Source organism: Bufo gargarizans, chromosome 1, assembly GCF_014858855.1.
Source record: "Bufo gargarizans isolate SCDJY-AF-19 chromosome 1, ASM1485885v1, whole genome shotgun sequence".
NCBI classification, from domain to species: Eukaryota; Metazoa; Chordata; class Amphibia; order Anura; family Bufonidae; genus Bufo; species Bufo gargarizans.
In genome coordinates, this window is record NC_058080.1 from 702,262,845 (window position 1) to 702,285,640 (window position 22,796).

The 22,796-nt window shown below is 41.5% G+C and overlaps 1 protein-coding gene across 1 annotated transcript in view; it reads left to right on the top strand.

Moving 5' to 3' along the window:
• Positions 1-13,594: 13,594 nt before the first annotated feature.
• LOC122924813 (phospholipid-transporting ATPase ID-like) overlaps positions 13,595-22,796 on the top strand; it is a 156,405-nt gene continuing 147,203 nt past the window's right edge. Inside the window, exon 1 of the mRNA XM_044276263.1 lies at positions 13,595-13,627. The gene's annotated coding sequence lies outside the window, so the exon portion shown is untranslated. The remainder of the gene's footprint in view (positions 13,628-22,796) is intronic.

Genomic DNA, 22,796 nt, shown 5'->3' on the forward strand with positions numbered 1-22,796 from the left:
GAATAGAAACCCACAAATTTTGATGCTTGGTGATGTGTATTGTCTGATTATTAGGTTAATTTTTTTTTTTTTGCATAACTATCGGGTGTGCAAAATCTCCTCTTCCACATGGTTGTAACTGCTAATAATGTATTAATACTTTGATCAGACACCATTGCTGACCGCATGGCTGTATCACTTTTATGCAATTGCTATGGAACCATTATCGGTTCCTGAAGTACTGCTAATGGCCACCAGATGTCACTGGATACTAAGGCAGACTGAAAGGTCATATACCAGGCATGCTCAACCTGTGGCCCTCCAGCTGTTGCAAAACTACAACTCCCAGCATTCTCGGACAGCCTACAGCTATCAGCCTACAGCAGGGCATTGTGGGAGTTGTAGTTTTACAACAGCTGGAGGGCCGCAGGTTGAGCATCCCTGTTATATACAGTATTAGGCCTCATGCACACGACCGTATCTTACTGTCCACAAACTACGGATCCGCAAAATATGGATTCTGGCCGTGTGCACCCTGCATTGCACCTATTATACAAGTGACTATTCTTGTCTACAAAATGAACACAAATAGGACATGTTTAATAATTTACAGAACGGCTGCATGGATACGGACAGCACACAGATGTGTCAATTTTGTGCATGGAAGTGAATGCGGTTTCAAAAATCTGCTCCAATTGCAACAGACATTTTCCACATAGAAAAATGAACAGTCTGCGAATTACCAAATCTGCCACATTTTCATTCTGTTGTGGATTTGTTGCAAATATTCACTACAGATTTCATCGCTTCCAGTGCAGCTGGGGTTAAATCGTCAGCAAAATCCACATGTAACACATGCAGATTCACCTCGTATTAATGGCCAGATCCCCTACCCTAGCAGCACATGTTAAAAGGGTTTTCCGACATACAAATACTGATGACCTATCCTCTGGCTACCTGATCAGTAGGGGTCCCTGTAGTACCCCAAAGTGGGCACTACCATTTCAACACCTAGCTACTGTCTTTAATGTCTATCAATGAATGTCATCTTTGTGCATTACATTTCAGGTCTTCTCATTTTAGTGCCTTAATATTATTGTGCAACAGTTAATCTACTGAATTTCATATATGTCCAGCAGGTGGCAGTGTATCTGGCAGAAATCTAAAGTCAGAATGCAACTTATCATTCCATTCTGCCCCCACACACCTTTTGGGGAGAAGTGGGCTAGTCCTGCTTCCCACCAAGGGAAGGGTTGCAGGGAGCAGGTAGTTAGTTGAGAGTTGGAAGGAGACCAGACAACATGGCGCAGTGAGGGTGGATTTAAAGGGATGCAATCATTGCAACTACATGACAGCTGAGAGAGGCTAACGAGATGAGAAAATGAAAGCAAAACAAAAGGAACCTCAAGGAGGAGGTTCTGAAGGACGTCTGTCAGAGCTTCTCAGATGTCTGGTGGTGACAGTACCCCTCCTTCTACGAGTGGACTCCGGACACTCAGCGCCCACCTTCTCAGGATGGGACCTATGGAAAGCCCTGATGAGACGAGTGGCCTTAATGTCCGTCGCTGGGACCCACATCCTCTCCTCAGGACCATAACCTTCCCAATGAACAAGGTACTGGAGAGAACCGCAGACAACACGAGAATCCACAATCCTAGAGACCTGAAATTCAAGATTACCATCAACCACAATCGGAGGAGGAGGCAAAGACGAAGGTACAATGGGTTGGACATAAGGTTTTAATAAGGACTTATGAAAAACATTATGGATCTTCCAAGTCTGAGGAAGATCAAGACGGTAGGCAACAGGATTGATGACGGACAAGATTTTGTAAGGCCCGATAAACTTAGGACCCAACTTCCAGGAGGGAACCTTCAATTTGATATTCTTAGTAGACAACCACCAACCAGATCACCAACATTCAGGTCCGGACCAGGCACACGTCTCTTATCCGCCACACGCTTATATCTCTCACTCATGCTCTTTAGATTATCCTGAATCTTTTGCCAAATAGATGACAAAGACGAGGAGAATCTGTCCTCATCAGGTAAACCAGAAGACCCCTCTCCAGAGAATGTCCCAAACTGCGGATGAAACCCTATGCACCAAAAAATGGTGACTTATCAGAGGACTCCTGACGACGGTTATTTAAAGCAAACTCAGCAAGGGACAAAAAAGAACACCAATCCTCCTGATTCTCCGCCACAAAACAGCGCAGATATGTCTCCAGATTCTAATTGACGCGCTCTGTCTGACCATTCGACTGCGGGTGGAAAGCAGAAGAGAATGACAACCGAACCCCCAAGCGAGAACAGAAAGCCTTCCAGAATCTGAAAACAAACTGTGTGCCCCTATCAGAGACTATGTCTGAAGGGATACCATGCAATTTGACAATGTGATCAATAAATGCCTGCGCCAGCGTCTTAGCATTGGGCAAGCCAGGAAAAGGAATGAAATGCACCATTTTGCTAAAACGGTCCACCACCACCAGAATCACAGTCTTCCCCGAGGAACGAGGCAGGTCCGTAATGAAGTCCATGGACAGATGTGTCCAAGGACGGGAAGGAATGGGTAACGGAAGGAGAGGACCTGATGGCCGTGAATGAGGGACTTTGGCACGAGCGCAGGTCTCGCAGGCTGCCACAAAACCCTCAAGCGACTTACGAAGCGCCGGCCACCAGAATCTCAGAGCGATGAGATCAACTGTGGCTCTTGCCCCCGGGTGCCCAGCAAGGACAGTATTGTGGTGTTCCTTAAAAATCTTGTGTCTTAAAGCGAGAGGCACAAACAACCTCCCAGGAGGACAAAGATCAGGAGCCTCTGACTGGGCTACCTGAACCTCTGCCTCCAATTCAGGATAAAGAGCAGAGACCACCACACCTGTGACAGGGCATGCACCTTCACATTCTTAACCCCAGGGCGGAACGTGACAACAAAATTAAACCTTGAAAAGAACAAAGACCATCTGGCCTGTCTCGGGTTCAGACGCTTGGCTGACTCCAAGTAGGCCAGATTTTTATGGTCGGTAAACACGGTAATAGGGTGTCTGGCTCCCTCTAGCCAATGGCGCCACTCCTGAAAAGCCAACTTGATGGCCAACAACTCCCTATCTCCCACATCGTAATTTCTCTCTGCGGAGGAGAGTTTCTTCGAGAAAAAGGCACACGGTCGCCATTTGGCAGGAGAGGGACCCTGAGACAAGAACGCACCCACACCCACCTCAGAAGCATCAACCTCAACTATGAAGGGTAGAGAAATATCAGGTTGTACCAAGATGGGAGCGGAAGCAAAACTCTCCTTGATATTAGAAAAGGCCTTACGCGCCTCTACCGACCAGGAGGAAAAATCTACCCCCTTTCTAGTCATATCAGTGAGTGGTTTAACAACAGAGGAATAATTCAAAATAAACTTCCTGTAATAATTGGCAAAGCCCAAAAAACGCATCAGCGCCTTCTGATTCTCAGGAAGCTCCCACTCAAGCACTGCGCGGACCTTCTCGAGGTCCATGCGAAAACCAGAAGCGGAGAGAAGAAACCCCAGAAATTGAATTTCTGGAACCGCAAACACACATTTTTCCAGTTTAGTGTACAATTTATTCTCCCGCAGGATGAGCAAGATCTGACGTACGGTAAGTGTTCCTTATGAGTTTTGAAATCAGGAGAAAAAATCAAAATGTCATCTAGATACACTAATACAAATTTCCCGATTAAATGATAAAAAATGCTGTTCACAAAATGCTGAAAGACGGCTGGAGCATTCATCAAACCAAAAGGCATAACCAAATTCTCAAAATGGCCCTCAGGGGTATTGAAGGCCGTCTTCGATTCGTCTCCTTCTCTGACCCTGACCAGGTTGTATGCCCCTCTTAGATCCAACTTGGAAAAAACTTTAGCCCCAACAATCTGGTTAAACAGGTCCTGGATCAGAGGAAGCGGATAAGGGTCACGAATTGTGATACTGTTCAGCTCCCTGAAATCCAGACATGGTCTTAAAGTACCATCTTTTTTCTTAACAAAGAAAAAACCAGCGGCAACAGGTGACTTCGAGGGTCGTATGTGTCCCTTTCTCAGACTCTCAGAGATATAAGCACGCATAGCGACCCTTTCAGGTTGGGAGAGATTGTATAAACGAGATTTAGGCAGCTTGGCGCCTGGGGTGAGATTAATAGGGCAATCGTACTCCCTGTGCGAGGGCAAGTCCTGAACACCACTCTCAGAAAACACATCCGAAAATTCAGAGAGAAAAGATGGTACAGTCTTAGTAGAAACCTCAGAAACAGATGTTGTGAGGCAATTCTCTCTGCAAAAGTCACTCCAACCATTTATTTGCCTCGCTTGCCAATCAATGGTGGGGTTATGTTTAGTGAGCCAGGGTAGCCCCAACACTAGAGGAGTAGGCAACCCGCTTAGGACGAAACATGACACATCCTCAACATGAGTATCACTCACAATCAAATGAATATTGTGAACTATACCCTTTAACGATTTCTGAGAAAGTGGAACGGAATCAATAGCAAAAACAGGTATATCCTTTCCCAAAGTGCATACCTGGAAACCATGTGTTATAGCAAATTGATTATCAATGAGATTGACAGCTGCTCCACTATCTACAAAAATCTCACAAAAAATGTTCTTGCTCTCTAGCACCACCCTGGCAGGTAGGACAAAACGGGAACTACAAGCAAATGGAAAACCTTCAATTTCCGCATCAACCTTGCCAATAGTAACAGATGGAACGTTTTTAGAGGATTTTTTTCTTTTTGTTACTTTATTACTCTAAAAAAACTGCCTGAATCTCCTAGAGGGACAAACATTTGCCAAATGATTTATACCCCCACAACAGAAACAAACCTTCCCATGAGGGCTGAATCTTCTATTGTCAGAGGCAATCAAACCCAGCTGCATGGGCTCCTGCTCAGAAGAGACTGAGAGCGACTGAGACCCCTGTGCACTGAATGAGACCGCCGCACTGTCCTTGGACTGAGTATGACAGGAAGGAGTGATCTCTCCTCTCTCTCTAAGACGCCTGTCAATACAAACGGCCCGAGACATGGCAGAGTCCAAGGAGGTAGGTCTCTCATGAAAGGCAAATGCATCTTTCAATCCCTCTGAAAGACCATGGCAAAATTGACTTCGGAGTGCAGCATCATTCCAACCAGTATCAGCTGCCCATCTCCGAAATTCTGAGCAGTATATCTCTGCAGATTGTTTACCCTGACATAAAAGACGTAGTCTAGACTCAGCCAGAGCAATACGATCCAGATCATCATATATCTGACCCAGGGCTAAAAAGAATTCATCCACTGAACGGAGGGGCCGTGCCCCCACCGGCAGCGGAAAGGCCCAGGACTGAGCATTATCCCTGAGCAGCGATATGATGATCCCCACCCTCCGCTCCTCATCACCAGAGGAATGCGGAAGTAGGCGAAAATAGAGTTTGCAAGCCTCTCTAAAACGAACAAAATTCTCACTACCCCCGGAGAACGTATCCGGAAGCGAGATTTTAGGCTCAGAACAAATTCCATGAACGCAAGCAGAAACGGTCACCTCAAACTGAGAGACAGTTTTCCGGAGATCTTCTACCTCCAGTGATAGACCCTGCATGCGGTCAATCAAGGTTGAAACCGGATTCATGCTTAAGACGGTTTTGGCGGTTTATAATGTCATGGAAGGTGTACAGAAAACTAGAAGACACAAAATGAAGATCCGACTGACTGGATCCAAAACTAAGGAACAAAAGGGAGAGCCCTGCATCAGACCTGGCTCTCTCCCTAACTGCTCAGGCTATGCGAAAATCCCAATGGTAGATGATCGCATATCCTCGTACCTCGACTATATAACACCTGAACACCCTATGATAGTGAGGGGACACGACCACCGGCTCTCTACACTTGATACGGAGGGAGTCAGGGTCATCTGGGATCCAGCAAACAGGAAAACACAAATGAATGAACAAAAACTTATCTGTAGAAGACTCAGTAGTAGCAGTAGCATGCACACACTCCAGGAAGTAATATAAACCGCAAAGTGATGCAGTATGGGAAGGGATTTAAAGGGATGCAATCAGTGCAACTACATGACAGCTGAGAGAGGCTAACGAGATGAGAAAATTAAAGCAAAACAAAAGGAACCTCAAGGAGGAGGTTCTGAAGGACGTCTGTCAGAGCTTCTCAGATGTCTGGTGGTGACAATGACATAAGTTTATTGCAAGTTTATTCAAGTAAAACCATTAAACTTCACCAAGTCTAGACTCTACTTATTCCACCAACTACAACTCCTTTGTTGCTACGGAGCCTAACCCCTGGGAGCGACAGTATCCAGGTAGGAGCACCGTGACATAAACTATTAGGGCCACAACATACCACTCGGCATTCCTAACACTGGGACCCAATCGCCCTGGGGGGCCTCCTCTTGCATACGACCCCGCCGATCAGCTGTTTAGTAAGGGAGCTGCACTCCTTTGAGCCCCGCTGCCTTCTCCATGCTGAGCAAGCACAGCACCGTAAATTGTATAGCGGCTGTGCTTGGTGTTGCACTCAATGGGGCTGAACTGCGCCTAGGCCACGTGATCGATGATTGTTTAGTCATTGGCCTAGGAAAAACTGAGAAGGCTGGGGTGCTACAGTGAGCGCCAGTGCCTCCTTGAACAGCTGATCGGTGGGGGTCCCGGGTGTCGGACCCCCACCAATCAGATACTGACATCCGGGACCCCACCGATCAGCTGCTTTGAGAAGGCACCAGTGCTCCTGTGAGCGTCGCGGCCATCTCTGTGGTCACCAAACACAGCGCCATCCATTGTATAGCGATTGTGCTGGTATCGTAGCTCAGGCCCATTCACTTCTATGGGGCTGATTCGCGCCTAGGCCAAGTGATCGATGAACGCCAGAGGAAAGGTCATCAGTATTAAAGTCCTGGCAAACCCCTTTAATGTAGGCTGCTATTTGTACCACAAGATTTGTGGCCTTTAGGAGAGAAATGTCCGATTTATAGATGATATTTGATTTGAAAGTAGCCTAAAGGAAGTAAGACATAGTCGCCTGCCATTATTATCACTTTTATTGAACTGTCTGTGGATAAAATTACTAAATGGCCAGGTTTTGTAACATTCTTCTTTGTATCTAAGCTGTAGATTTGCATACATGTACAGCAGCACAGAGTATTTCAGGAAGCGCGTGTGCTGTGCTTAGCTTGAGCTATTGTCCTTTACCGCCGCAGATCATTCTAGATACATCAGGCTGCTCGCAGTAATGGATTTCCGGTGAGGACTTTGCCTCATGCACTTTGCCCTCATATTACGTTCTCTTAGCAGCCGACGGTCATTATCAGTTACACATAGCAACACAGCCACCTGTGTGCCAACCTGTTTTGTCTGTGCCAACACTTACTGGAGAATGATGGCACCTTCAGGGAATTAGCTCTCGCTTGTAAATGGACTGACCCAATAATAACTTTGTATTAGGAAATTGCTTAGAGTGCAATTGCATAATATGCCAACATAACGAGAACAAATTACCTTTGATAGTAGATTCACTGTACTGTGCCCTGAGCTCCAGTTTTGGAGGTGGGGTGGCACAGACATTAGGGAGTAGAGGTGTCATGGAGGGGGTACTTGTTTGTACAAGGTTTAGGTAGGTAGTGTAAGAAGGTACAAGGAATCATCGTGGATGATATATTGTGATTGGGTAGGGGAAGGGTAGATTGAAAGAGGTTTATGAGATATTGTATCTTTATAAACCAGAGTGTAGGGTGTTGGAGGGGTGGGGTGGGTGGGATGGCGCTCGTTGCCTCTGGAGCCAGTGGGTATAGAACAGTAAGGATACGTAGGATTATGCGGATGCATAATAGTATATTGAATACAACTGGGTCATGACACCCCGGGTACTAATGTAGAATGTCCGTGGGTTGGCTGATAGAACAAAAAGGAGCATCGTATTCGACTTAGTTTGCAGACATCTGCCAGCAATTGTGGCCCTCTTAGAAACCCACACTACGCTGGAAAAACGGAATGTCATGAGAAAGAAATGGGCGCAATATGAATACCACTCCTGTTTTACAGCCAACTCACGGGGAGTGAGTGTTTATATCCATAGGAAAATGGACTTTACCCCACTTGATTACAGGATAGATAGGGAGGGAGGATATATCTTCTTACACGCCCGATGGAATGAGATTACATGTATTTTAGCCTTTATATACATCCCACCTCCCTTTGCGCTATATGTTATCTCATGTCTAGCTGATTTTGCAAGCTGTAAGAATAAGTGCCCGATCATAGCTATGGGGGACTTTAATAATGTGATGGATCCAGAGCTAGACAGATTTTCTGTATCAGCTGGGGCGAAGATGGGAGAACACACTCTTTTACACAAAGCATCCCAGGAAATGGCATTAATTAATATATGGCGTCATTTATATGGGGAAAGGAGGGTGTTCTCGTGTTATAGCCGCTCAGGTGAAGCAACGTCACGGATTGTCATTGCTTTCGCAAGCCCTGACTTTATAGATAGGATTGAACTAATTAAATATGAACTTTGTGGGATATCGGATCACTCTCCTGTTCTTCTCGTGGTTAGGCCTCATGCAGACGACCGTTATTTTGGTCCGCATCCGAGCCGCAGTTTTTGCGGCTTAGATGCGGACCCATTCACTTCAATGGGGCCGCAAAAGATGTGGACAACACTCCGTGTGCTGTCCGCATCTTAATGGCTGTCAATGCCGTTCCGCAAATTGCGGAAGGCACACGGACACCATCCGTATTTTGCGGATCTGCAATTTGCGGATCGCAAAACACACAACGATCGTGTGCATGTAGCCTCAAGGAGAAGAATTTAGTGCAGAAGATAAGGAGATTCAGGCTGAATCCGCATTGGATAGGCCTGATTGGAGAACAGGAGAGGGTTCGTTATGAGATAATGGGATTCTGGAACTACAGTATAGCACCAATTCAGCACAGATACACTCTGTATGGGATGCACTAAAAGCATTAATACGGGGAGTAAATTTTGGACGAATAAAGAGAAAAAAAGCAATGTTTATTAAAACAGAAAAACTGCTGGAAGATAGGTTAAGAATGCTAGAAGGAGAGGTTTGTCGGAATAGAACTAAAGAAAATCAGCAACAATTAAGTAAAGTTCAGGAGGAATATAAAAACTATTTAATTAATAAAGCCCAACAGAAGAAACCTTTTTGTTGGCCTGAAATATTTTTGCTAATCTGTAAAACCTGGTCAACTGCTGGCATCTATAGCCCAGAATCAAAAAGGTAATAATAAAATGAAAAGTATTAGATTGAGAAATGGCGATATAATAACTGATGTCAAGGGAATAGAGAGAGAATTTGCGGACTATTTTTCAGCATTATGTAGATCTGATTTCCGAGGGAGTCAGGAAGAACTGGATCTATTTATAGCAAAATGAGTCATTCCAGCTTTAACGGAGAAGGAAAAGATTCCCTTGAACGCACCAATTCAGTTGTGCGAATTACATGAGGCCATTAGATCCATCCGTGGAAACTCTTCCCCCGGTTCCGACGGACTTCCCTTTGAGATATACAGGAGATACAGGGAGGTTGTCTTCCCGTGCCTTCTGCAGGTCTTGAATGAATCAGGCAGCCTACCGATGTCATTAGCAGAGGCTATTATCACTCTTATTCCCCCAAAAAGATAAGGATGAAAAGGAGACAAATTCATATCGCCCAATATCACTTTTCAATACAGATTTTAAAATATGTGCAAAATTATTTGCGATTCGTCTTAAAAAAAAGTGATAAAATTATCCACCCAGATCAAACAGGATTTATTCCCAAAAGACACGCCCATACTAATATTCGGAGAGCTATGACTAATATCCAAGTGGGTGAGGACCGCTCCGTCCTGTCATTAGATGCTGCTAAAGTGGAGTGGAATCACCTCTGGAGAGTTATGGCCAAGATGAATCTGGGAGGAAACTTTATCAAATGGATACAGCTATTATATAGTCGCCCGACAGCGAGATTAAGTATTGATGGAGTTTGGTCTGCCCCTTTGGCCCAATGCACACGGCCGTGTTCCGCGGCCGAGAGCGGTCCGTGGTATGCCAGGCTGGCCTCCTGTTCAGAGCAGGAGCGCACGGCGTCATTGGTTGCTATGACGCCGTGCGCTTCATACCGCCGCTGCTGTACAGTAATACACTTGTATAGATCATACGAGTGTATTACTGTAGTGCAGCGGCGGCATGAAGCGCACGGCGTCATAGCAACCAATGACGCCGTGCGCTCCTGCTCTGAACAGGAGGCCAGCCTGGCATACCACGGGCCGCTCTCGGCCGCGGAACACGGCCGTGTGCATTCGGCCTTTTGAATTACATCGGGGCACTAGACAAAGTTGTCCCCTTTCCCCCCTTCTCTTCGCAATTTTCCTGGAACCTGTCGCTTGCAAAATAAGGCAGGATAAGAACATCCTGGGATTTGGGCTTAAGGGCCCCGAGCATAAAACAAGCCTATACGCAGATGATGTCCTGATCTTCTTACGAGATGGAGGAGCAGCTATACCATATGTTATGAAGGTAATTAATGAATTTGGTTATTTTTCAGGTTTTGAAATTAACTGGACAAAATCAGTACTACTTCCTCTAAAACAGCGGAATAATAACATACCAGAAAGCAGCAGAGTATTGACGGCCGCGGTACAGATAGATTACCTGGGGGTAAAGATTACTGATGCATTACAGGATTTCAATAAGCTAAACTTAAAGGGGCTGTCTCATCATGGACAATTAGGGCATATCGCTAGGATATGCCCCCATTGTCTTATAGGTGCGGGTCCCACCGCCGGGACCCGCACCTATATCGAGAACAGAGCCCCGCAAGTAAAGAAGGTCGCAGTGCGCATGCGCAGCCGCCCTCCATTCATTTTCTATAAGCTGGCGAAAATAGCCCAGCACTGGCTTGGCTATTTCTGTCGTCGCTATAGAAATGAATGGGAGCGGGCGCCGCGCATGCGCGGTTTGCTCCCATTCACTTCAATAGGGAGCCGGCTTGGTGGTGGCCGGACCGGAGTCCTCCAGCCACCACCTTGCGGGGCTCCGTTCTTGATGTAGGTGCGGGTACCAGTGGTGGGACCCGCACCTATAAGACAATGGGGGTATATACTAGCGATATGCCCCCATTGCCTATGATGAGACAACCCCTTTAACCCCCCCTGTAAGATAAAATCAAAAGTAAAATCAGAGTCTGGCAGAAGTTTACTCTTGGTCAAACAGAGAGAATAGCGATAAATAAAATGGTCTTACTCCCGCAAATTCCTGTATATTATTACTGCATGCCCGATTTGGTTTAAAGACTCGTTTAACCACGTGGAAAGTTTATTTAACAATCTGATATGGGGAAGAAAAAGAGTCCGGATCAAGTAGAGGTTCCTGTGGCTGTCAGAAGAGATGTGGGGAATATCCCTCCCGTACATACAGGGTTACTATATGGCTGCACAAATCCAATGGTGTCTGGGGTGGGGGGAGGACAACCTCGTTCACTATCTTATAAAGGATTATAGAGGTGTCCAACGATATATTCAGCATATTAGAAACGGGGTACCTTGGTATTGGTGGGAAACAATGCCCTATAAGTAGAATGCTACAGCTGGTATGGTATAAAAAGGTATTAGGGATTTCACATGCTTTACATTATACACCACTTTGGCACAATTGCAATATAAAGGAATTTACGACACTAGATTATTCATTTTCGGAAAATGAATTTGGTTAATTCTGGATATATTAGATCTTTTAAGGAATTATGTCCTGATACACAATTAGACACTTTATCCTGGTATAGATACACACAATTAAAGAATGCTTTTGTAAGTATAAAGAATAAGACACTTACTAGAATAGTAGATCATAATTTTAAGGATTTTTGTTACAATTGTAAGGAAATGAAAGTCACTTTATCACAGGTATATAAAAATATTAAGACTGGATTGGGTAATTTATTGAAATTTAAGAGTGAAAAGAAGTGGGAATCAGAGATTGGGAGCGACGCTATTATTAATTGGGTGGCGGTATATAAAATATAAACCGGGTTATCATTTCCGCTAATTTTAGATTTATTTAAGTTAAAATAGTTCACCGGTTATACTATAGCCCGCTACAGCTTTCAAGGATATATGGGGACACGGATTCTAGGTGCCCCAAGTGTCAAACTGAACAAGCTGATTTTATTCATATCATCTGGAGCTGTTCGAAAATTCAGCAATACTGGGTTAAGATCTTTGAGGTCTTGGCTGGGAAACTAGATTACAAACCCGTAATGGGAACTAAACTCGCTGTATTGGGACATCTCTCTATAGATGACCTAACAAGAAAGATTGCATAACTTGGCTGAAAGCTTTGTTACTCGCTAGAGTGATAATTGCTAGAAAATGGGGGTCTACCGAATCCCCCACTTTGGTAGAGTGGAGAAATTTAATAAACAAGATAAGAAATTATGAAAAGGTGTTATGCTCAACTAAAAAACAGATGTCACAATGGGAAAAGGTATGGGTAAATAGGACGTAATTCCATGGTTTGGTGGACCTAGACGTGAAGGATTCAGATGGCATACCTTGCTAGTTCGTCTGTGATCTTGTAGGGACTCCTGCTGGCTCCGGGGGCAACGAGAGGCAATATGGGACTAGGGTGGGATGGGTGGATAAATGGATTATATGCATACGTATAATTTGTAATGTGCTTTCCCCTGTATGCTAAATTTTAAGATGTTGGAATATGAAGGGATTAATGGGAAAATGATTGTTTATATCATGTTTTGTAAGAAAGAAAGAAAGAAAAAAAAAATATAGTATTACCAGCTTAGGCCTCTTGCACACAAGTGTTCTGTGACCGTGGCCGTATTGCAGCCCGCATATGGCGTGTCCGCAATACACAGGCACTGGCCCGTGTGCACTCCGAGTCACAGATGCAGACCCATTCATGTGAGAGGCGGAACGGAAGCACGGATCGGAACCCCACGGAAGCACTACGGAGTGACTCTGCACCGCAAAAAAATAGAACTTGTTCTATTTTTTTGCCGTGCGGACGGATCACGGACCCTTTCAAGTTGAATGGGTCTCGATCCGGCCCGGCCGCTGCAAATTGCGGTCCCCAATGCACGAAACGGATGCACATCGTTTGTGTGCAAGAGGCCTTAGGATTCAGAAGTTTACCTACAGTATATTGCAGGTAATGATGGGATATCTGATCTTAGTGGACTGAGAACCAGTCTAACGTGTGTATTGTGTTCACCCCAGGCTTGTAGTTACCTGGGAGAGACAACACAAATCTCATAACTGCACAGACATTAGTAAAGTGGTCCATAGCAGGATGTGTTCTGGAGGCGACTGTGTCTCCCCTCTATCTGGCCTGACCCCCCTCCCCAACTACAGGTGTCAGATAACACCTGCTGTAAAAGTCACAGTCCAAAGGGCGACTTCCTTTATTTGCTCAGTCCTACCCTGCCCCATCTCCTGCCTGTCACCTGCTGCTGCTGTCTCCTTGTGTCCCCTGATCTACGGGCAGCCCCCCCAAATTCCTTACCTGTCTACATTCTCCCATACACAGTGACGGAGGGATATTGCTGACCCCCCCCCCCCCCCCCCCTTGAGAGATTTGTGACCCTCTTGGAGCCCAATCTACAAGACAAAGGTAAGCACCTGTTCTCATATAATTCAGCTGCTTTGAGAGTAAACCCTCTGGACTGAAGAGCTTACATTTTACTGACTACCTGTGATTGTGATGTATCGTGAATGGAAGGTGTGCTGTGTTTAAAATTGGATTTGGCATAAGAGGGCTGTGTATGGACGCTGTGGTGGTGTGGGCAGGGACAGCTCAGTAATTTCTTGTCATTAAAGTGCATTTCAATTAATATCAAGAAGGAAAATATAACAGTATGAAATGTGTCTGGTCACTCACGTGGCACGTCATCGAGAGAGGATACAGTACACAAGTATGTACCTGCCATGCATTAGGATTTTTAACTGATGGGCAATTTTGTATTTGATAGAGATGATCGAGTAAATATTTCTGAGTTACATGGGAAAGATATTACCTAAAAATACTACAATAAATCTCTTTGTTTTACTTTGAATGTCCCTCCCATCATGCCTCACGAATGAGCTCAGATTTCATATTTTCTCATTGTCGCCCCCTGATGAGTAATGTATGTTGTATAATCTGCTGAAACAAGTGCAGGAAGGAAAGTTACAGCTGCTCTTTGCACTTCTCCCTCATAAATGTGGTTGTAACTAAGTCCATATAGCCATTGTCCTGAGACAGTAATACTAATAATATAATTACTATAATACTGCCCCCCTATGTACAAGAATATAACTACTATAATACTGCTCCGTATGTACAAGAATATAACTACTATAATACTGCCTCCTATGTACAAGAATATAACTACTATAATACTGCCTCCTATGTACAAGAATATAACTACTATAATACTGCCTCCTATGTACAAGAATATAACTACTATAATACTGCCTCCTAGGTACAAGAATATAACTACTATAATACTGCCTCCTAGGTACAAGAATATAACTACTATAATACTGCCTCCTAGGTACAAGAATTAACTACTATAATTCTGCTCCTATGTACAAGAATATACTACTATATACTGCTCCTATGTACAAGAATATAACTACTATAATACTGCTCCTATGTACAAGAATATAACTACTATAATACTGCCTCCTATGTACAAGAATATATCTACTATAATACTGCTCCTATGTACAAGAATATACTACTATAATACTGCTCCTATGTACAAGAATATAGCTACTATAATACTGCCTCCTATGTACAAGAATATAACTACTATAATACTGCTCCTATGTACAAGAATATAACTACTATAATACTGCTCCTATGTACAAGAATATAGCTACTATAATACTGCTCCTATGTACAAGAATATAACTACTATAATACTGCTCCTATGTACAAGAATATAACTACTATAATACTGCCCCTATGTACAAGAATATAACTACTATAATACTGCTCCTATGTACAAGAATATAACTACTATAATACTGCTCCTATGTACAAGAATATAACTACTATAATACTGCTCCTATGTACAAGAATATAACTACTATAATACTGCTCCTATGTACAAGAATATAACTACTATAATACTGCCTCCTATCTACAAGAATATAACTACTATAATACTGCCTCCTATGTACTAGAAAATAACTACTATAATACTGCTCCTATGTACAAGAATTTACTATAATACTGCTCCTATGTACAAGAATATAACTACTATAATACTGCCTCCTATGTACAAGAATATAACTACTATAATACTGCTCCTATGTACAAGAATATAACTACTATAATACTGCTCCTATGTACAATAATATAACTACTATAATACTGCCTCCTATGTACAAGAAAATAACTACTATAATACTGCTCCTATGTAGAAGAATATAACTACTATAATACTGCCTTCTATGTAGAAGAATATAACTACTATAATACTGCTCCTATATACAATAATATAACTACTATAATACTGCCTCCTATGTACAAGAATATAACTACTATAATACTGCTCCTATGTACAAGAATATAACTACTATAATACTGCTCCTATGTACAATAATATAACTACTATAATACTGCCTCCTATGTACAAGAATATAACTACTATAATACTGCTCCTATGTACAAGAATATAACTACTATAATACTGCTCCTATGTACAAGAATATAACTACTATAATACTGCTCCTATGTACAAGAATATAACTACTATAATACTGCTCCTATGTACAAGAATTTACTATAATACTGCTCCTATGTACAAGAATATAACTACTATAATACTGCCTCCTATGTACAAGAATATAACTACTATAATACTGCCCCCTATGTACAAGAATATAACTACTATAATACTGCTCCCTATGTACAAGAATATAACTACTATAATACTGCTCCTATGTACAAGAATATAACTACTATAATACTGCCTCCTATGTACAAGAATATAACTACTATAATACTGCCTCCTATGTACAAGAATATAACTACTATAATACTGCCTCCTATGTACTAGAATATAACTACTATAATACTGCTCCTATGTACAAGAATTTACTATAATACTGCTCCTATGTACAAGAATATAACTACTATAATACTGCCTCCTATGTACAAGAATATAACTACTATAATACTGCTCCTATGTACAAGAATATAACTACTATAATACTGCTCCTATGTACAAGAATATAACTACTATAATACTGCCTCCTATGTACAAGAATATAACTACTATAATACTGCTCCTATGTACAAGAATATAACTACTATAATACTGCCTCTATGTACAAGAATATAACTACTATAATACTGCCTCCTATGTACAAGAATATAACTACTATAATACTGCCTCCTATGTACAAGAATATAACTACTATAATACTGCCTCCTATGTACAAGAATATAACTACTATAATACTGCCTCCTAGGTACAAGAATATAACTACTATAATACTGCCTCCTATGTACAAGAATATAACTACTATAATACTGCCTCCTATGTACAAGAATATAACTACTATAATACTGCTCCTATGTACAAGAATATAACTACTATAATACTGCTCCTATGTACAAGAATATAACTACTATAATACTGCCTCCTATGTACAAGAATATAACTACTATAATACTGCTCCTATGTACAAGAATATAACTACTATAATACTGCTCCTATGTACAAGAATATAACTACTATAATACTGCCTCCTATGTACAAGAATATAACTACTATAATACTGCTCCTATGTACAAGAATATAACTACTATAATACTGCTCCTATGTACAAGAATATAACTACTATAATACTGCCTCCTATGTACAAGAATATAACTACTATAATACTGCCTCCTAGGTACAAGAATATAACTACTATAATACTGCCTCCTAGGTACAAGAATATAACTACTATAATACTGCCTCCTAGGTACAAGAATATAACTACTATAATTCTGCTCCTATGTACAAGAATATAACTACTATAATCCTGCTCCTATGTACAAGAATATAACTACTATAATACTGCTGCTATGTACAAGAATATAACTACTATAATACTGCCTCCTATGTACAAGAATATAACTACTATAATACTGCTCCTATGTACAAGAATATAACTACTATAATACTGCTCCTATGTACAAGAATATAACTACTATAATACTGCTCCTATGTACAAGAATATAACTACTATAATACTGCCTCCTATGTACAAGAATATAACTACTATAATACTGCTCCTATGTACAAGAATATAACTACTATAATACTGCCTCCTAGGTACAAGAATATAACTACTATAATACTGCTCCTATGTACAAGAATATAACTACTATAATACTGCCTCCTATGTACAAGAATATAACTACTATAATACTGCTCCTATGTACAAGAATATAACTACTATAATACTGCTCCTATGTACAAGAATATACTACTATAATACTGCTCCTATGTACAAGAATATATCTACTATAATACTGCTCCTATGTACAAGAATATACTACTATAATACTGCCTCCTATGTACAAGAATATAGACTACTATAATACTGCTCCTATGTACAAGAATATAACTACTATAATACTGCTCCTATGTACAAGAATATAACTACTATAATACTGCCTCCTATGTACAAGAATATAACTACTATAATACTGCCTTCTATGTACAAGAATATAGCTACTATAATACTGCCTCCTATGTACAAGAATATATCTACTATAATACTGCTCCTATGTACAAGAATATAACTACTATAATACTGCCCCCCTATGTACAAGAATATAACTACTATAATACTGCTCCCTATGTACAAGAATATAACTACTATAATACTGCTCCTATGTACAAGAATATAACTACTATAATACTGCTCCTATGTACAAGAATATAACTACTATAATACTGCCTCCTATGTACAAGAATATAACTACTATAATACTGCCTCCTATCTACAAGAATATAACTACTATAATACTGCCTCCTATGTACTAGAAAATAACTACTATAATACTGCTCCTATGTACAAGAATTTACTATAATACTGCTCCTATGTACAAGAATATAACTACTATAATACTGCCTCCTATGTACAAGAATATAACTACTATAATACTGCTCCTATGTACAAGAATATAACTACTATAATACTGCTCCTATGTACAATAATATAACTACTATAATACTGCCTCCTATGTACAAGAAAATAACTACTATAATACTGCTCCTATGTACAAGAATATAACTACTATAATACTGCCTTCTATGTAGAAGAATATAACTACTATAATACTGCTCCTATATACAATAATATAACTACTATAATACTGCCTCCTATGTACAAGAATATAACTACTATAATCCTGCTCCTATGTACAAGAATATAACTACTATAATACTGCTGCTATGTACAATAATATAACTACTATAATACTGCCTCCTATGTACAAGAATATAACTACTATAATACTGCTCCTATGTACAAGAATATAACTACTATAATACTGCTCCTATGTACAAGAATATAACTACTATAATACTGCTCCTATGTACAAGAATTTACTATAATACTGCTCCTATGTACAAGAATTTAACTACTATAATACTGCCTCCTATGTACAAGAATATAACCATTATAATACTGCTCCTATGTACAAGAATATAATTACTATTCTGAGAGGCCTAAATTTACCCCAGATAACCTCCCAAGAAGGCGATACCTTATTAGAGCCAGTCACTGAACTTGAAGTGAAAACCCTACTAACCTCTATGCCCTCGGGTAAAAGCCCTGGCCCGGATGGATTCCCAGTGGGCTATTATAAAAAATTCCCAGATATACTGATACCCCATCTGGTAACGTGGTGCAATGCACTACTGAATGGGGAAACCCTACATAAGCAATCATTGGAGGCCACGGTTACCATACTCCCAAAACCTGGGAAAGATCCCCTTCTCTGCGGTAGCTATAGGCCAATCTCGTTACTTAACGTAGATATAAAAATATGGGCCAAACTCCTAGCGACGCGGCTGGGTCGCCTGCTCCCCAAACGTATCCACCCCGACCAATCTGGTTTTGTTCCAGGGAGGGAGGGGAACCACAATTCCTGTAGATTGATCACTGCAATACAGTGGGCCAAAAAGAAAAACCTCCCCTTGGCGCTGCTCAGTGTAGATGCGGAGAAGGCCTTCGACCGGGTGAGCTGGGACTTTATGAGGAGGACACTGTTGAGGTTTGGAATCCCGACAAGATTCCAGGAGGCAGTCATGTTGTTATACAAGGGTCCGAGTGCAAGAATTAGGGTCAATGGCACATTGTCCCCATCCTTCCCTATTTGCAACGGGACACGTCAGGGCTGCCCCCTATCTCCTGCCTTATATATACTGGTCATGGAGACCCTCCTTCAGGCCATTAGGGAACACGTAAATATTCGTGGAGTGAAAACTGAAAATAACGGTGCGGAATATATTAATGTGGCTTATGCCGACGATCTACTGATCATGGTCTCCAAACCGGTCGAGGCCTTCCCGCATCTTTTGGAACTGTTTGAAGAGTATGGTAGGCTATCAAACTACAAAATGAACTATACCAAGTCAGAAGCCTTAAATGTTAATGCTCCGGCGAGCTCCATAGCCATTTTGAAAACCACTACGCCCTTTAAATGGCAAACCTCATGTGTCTCCTATCTGGGGGTTAAGATCTCCGCGTCCACTGAAGATCTATTTCGGCTTAACTATACTCCCCTAATAGCAGAGGTCCAAAAACTGCTTCAATCGCTACGCCTCCCTTATTCCTCTTGGATGGGAAGAAAAAACATCCTAAAAGCGTTTGTCCTTCCAAAAATTATGTACGTATTACAGATGTTGCCAATATTTTTACCTAACTCGTACTTTACAAAGATCCGCAGGCTGTTTGCGACTTTCCTGTGGGGTGGTAAGAAGGCTAGGTCCCCTCATCAGAGGTTGATACTGGGGCGTGGTCATGGAGGTATAGCACTGCCAGATGTCCAGACATATTACAGGGCCATACACCTGAAGAGGTGGTTGCAGCTCCACTCCCCTGCCTACCACACATTGGGTACGGAATTGGAACTAGTACAGCTTACCCAACAGCAGAAAGCAGCTCTATGGGGTCAATCAAACGCATCACTCCATTCTCACGTGCTCCTAAAGGGCACCAGTCTGGTCACTAAACAGCTCAACAAGGCTCATGGGCTTCTACAGAACCCTCCCGGTGCGATGCCAGCAGACCTTATACCACACGCTATCCAACCTCCAGGGGCTCAGGCCTCACAGATTTGGCACAGATTAAGAGGTTTCTCCACAGCCGAATTTATAGGGAAAGTAAACGGCACCCTGTCGGAGCAACACCCCCTTAGCCTGGCTTGGAATGCAGCTAACTTCCTAGACCTAATAACTATACAATCTGCTGGGAAACAGCTACTCACTCAGAAACCATGTGTAATGACTTTGACATGGTTTGAGAAGTTAGCAAACCCCCCCTCCCCTCAACGCAAATTGATATCTAACATATATATGGCCTTGACCTCACTTCAACGTCGCATAACTCCACAATATGTACACACCTGGGTCAATGAACTTAAGACTACTTTCTCGGAGACGGATATTCTCCGCATGCACGCGCACTCGCATGGCTTCTCCCGCTGTGTGAAGATCCAAGAGCATTCATATAAGGTTCTCACGCAGTGGTACCTTACCCCCAAACAACTATTTCTTAGTGGCTTGAGTGATCACGACAAGTGTTGGAGATGTGGGGAGGAAGGTGGCACTCTTCTTCACATTTTCTGGTCCTGCCCTAAAATAAGAGGATATTGGGATAACGTCTCTCAGATCATTAACGAAATTCTAAACATTAACCTGACATTAACCCCTCAACTGGTTCTTTTATGGCTCCCAACAAAGGACCTATCGCCGTCAAAGAACAAGCTTAGTACACACCTGCTCCAGGCTGCACGCTTACTTATCCCCCAAAAGTGGCTGAGTTTAAATCCCCCCACTATCTCTCAGTGGTTAAGCAAACTGGACCATATACATCGTATGGAGGAGCTAGCGGGTTGGGAACTTAGGACACACGAGAAGCACAAGCAGTTATGGGCCCCCTGGGTTGCATATAGGCATGCGAATGGTACTTCAGCATCTTAGCGATTTTTGACTGACAACGACCTTGAGAAAGCTCCATAGTTGTGACCGACACATTAGCGAGAACAGAAGAAGCTAACTGTCTTCCTCTCTTTGGAATCATCAAAGGTACCTCAACAGCCTTAGACCGTATCTGTCCAGTTCTAAGGACATATTGCACACCCCCCCTCCCCCCTTCTCCCTCCCCCTACTCCCCCCCTAACCCCCCCCCCTAACCCTCCCTCCTCATCGGTTCGTTTTGACCTTACCTACCTCAGGTTACACTTTAATTGTCAATTGCTGACCTTTACTGACCTAGTTATGTAAAAATGCATATAATGTCTAATGTCTATGCACCTGTCAATTGCGACTTTGATTGCATGTAACAATCCTGACTTATGCACCAATGTATGTTGTGCTCTTTCTTTGCTGCTTTTCAATAAAAAGACAATTGACAAAGAATATAATTACTATAATACTGCTCCTATGTATAAGGATATAACTACTATAATACTGCCTTCTATGTACAAGAATATAACTACTATAATTTTGCTCCTATATACAAGAATTTAACTACTATAATACTACCTCCTATGTACAAGAATATAACTACTATAATACTGCTCCTATGTACAAGAATATAACTACTATAATACTGCTCCTATGTACAAGAATATAACTACTATAATACTGCTCCAATATACAAGAATTTAACTACTATAAAACTACCTCCTATGTACAAGAATATAACTACTATAATACTGCTCCTATGTACAAGAATTTACTATAATACTGCTCCTATGTACAAGAATTTAACTACTATAATACTGCCTCCTATGTACAAGAATATAACTATTATAATACTGCTCCTATGTACAAGAATATAATTACTATAATACTGCTCCTATGTATAAGGATATAACTACTATAATACTGCCTTCTATGTACAAGAACATAACTACTATAATACTGCTCCTATGTACAAGAATATAACTACTATAATACTGCCTTCTATGTACAAGAATATAACTACTATAATACTGCTCCTATGTACAAGAATATAATTAGTATAATACTGCCTCCTATGTACAAGAATATAACTACTATAATACTGCCTCCTATGTACAAGAATATAACTACTATAATACTGCCTCCTATGTACAAGAATATAACTACTATAATACTGCCCCTATGTACAAGAATATAACTACTATAATACTGCTCCTATGTACAAGAATATAACTGCTATAATACTGCTCCTATGTACAAGAATATAACTACTATAATACTGCCCCTATGTACAAGAATATAACTACTATAATACTGCCTCTTATGTACAAGAATATAACTACTATAATACTGCCTTCTATGTACAAGAATATAACTACTATAATACTGCTCCTATGTACAAGAATATAACTACTATAATACTGCCTTCTATGTACAAGAATATAACTAGTATAATACTGCTCCTATGTACAAGAATATAACTAGTATAATACTGCTCCTATGTACAAAAATATAACTAGTATAATATACTAGAATACAGCTACAAATATCTTGATTACAAAGTGGCCGCTATAAGAGAAGTCTTTGTAACTTTATGGG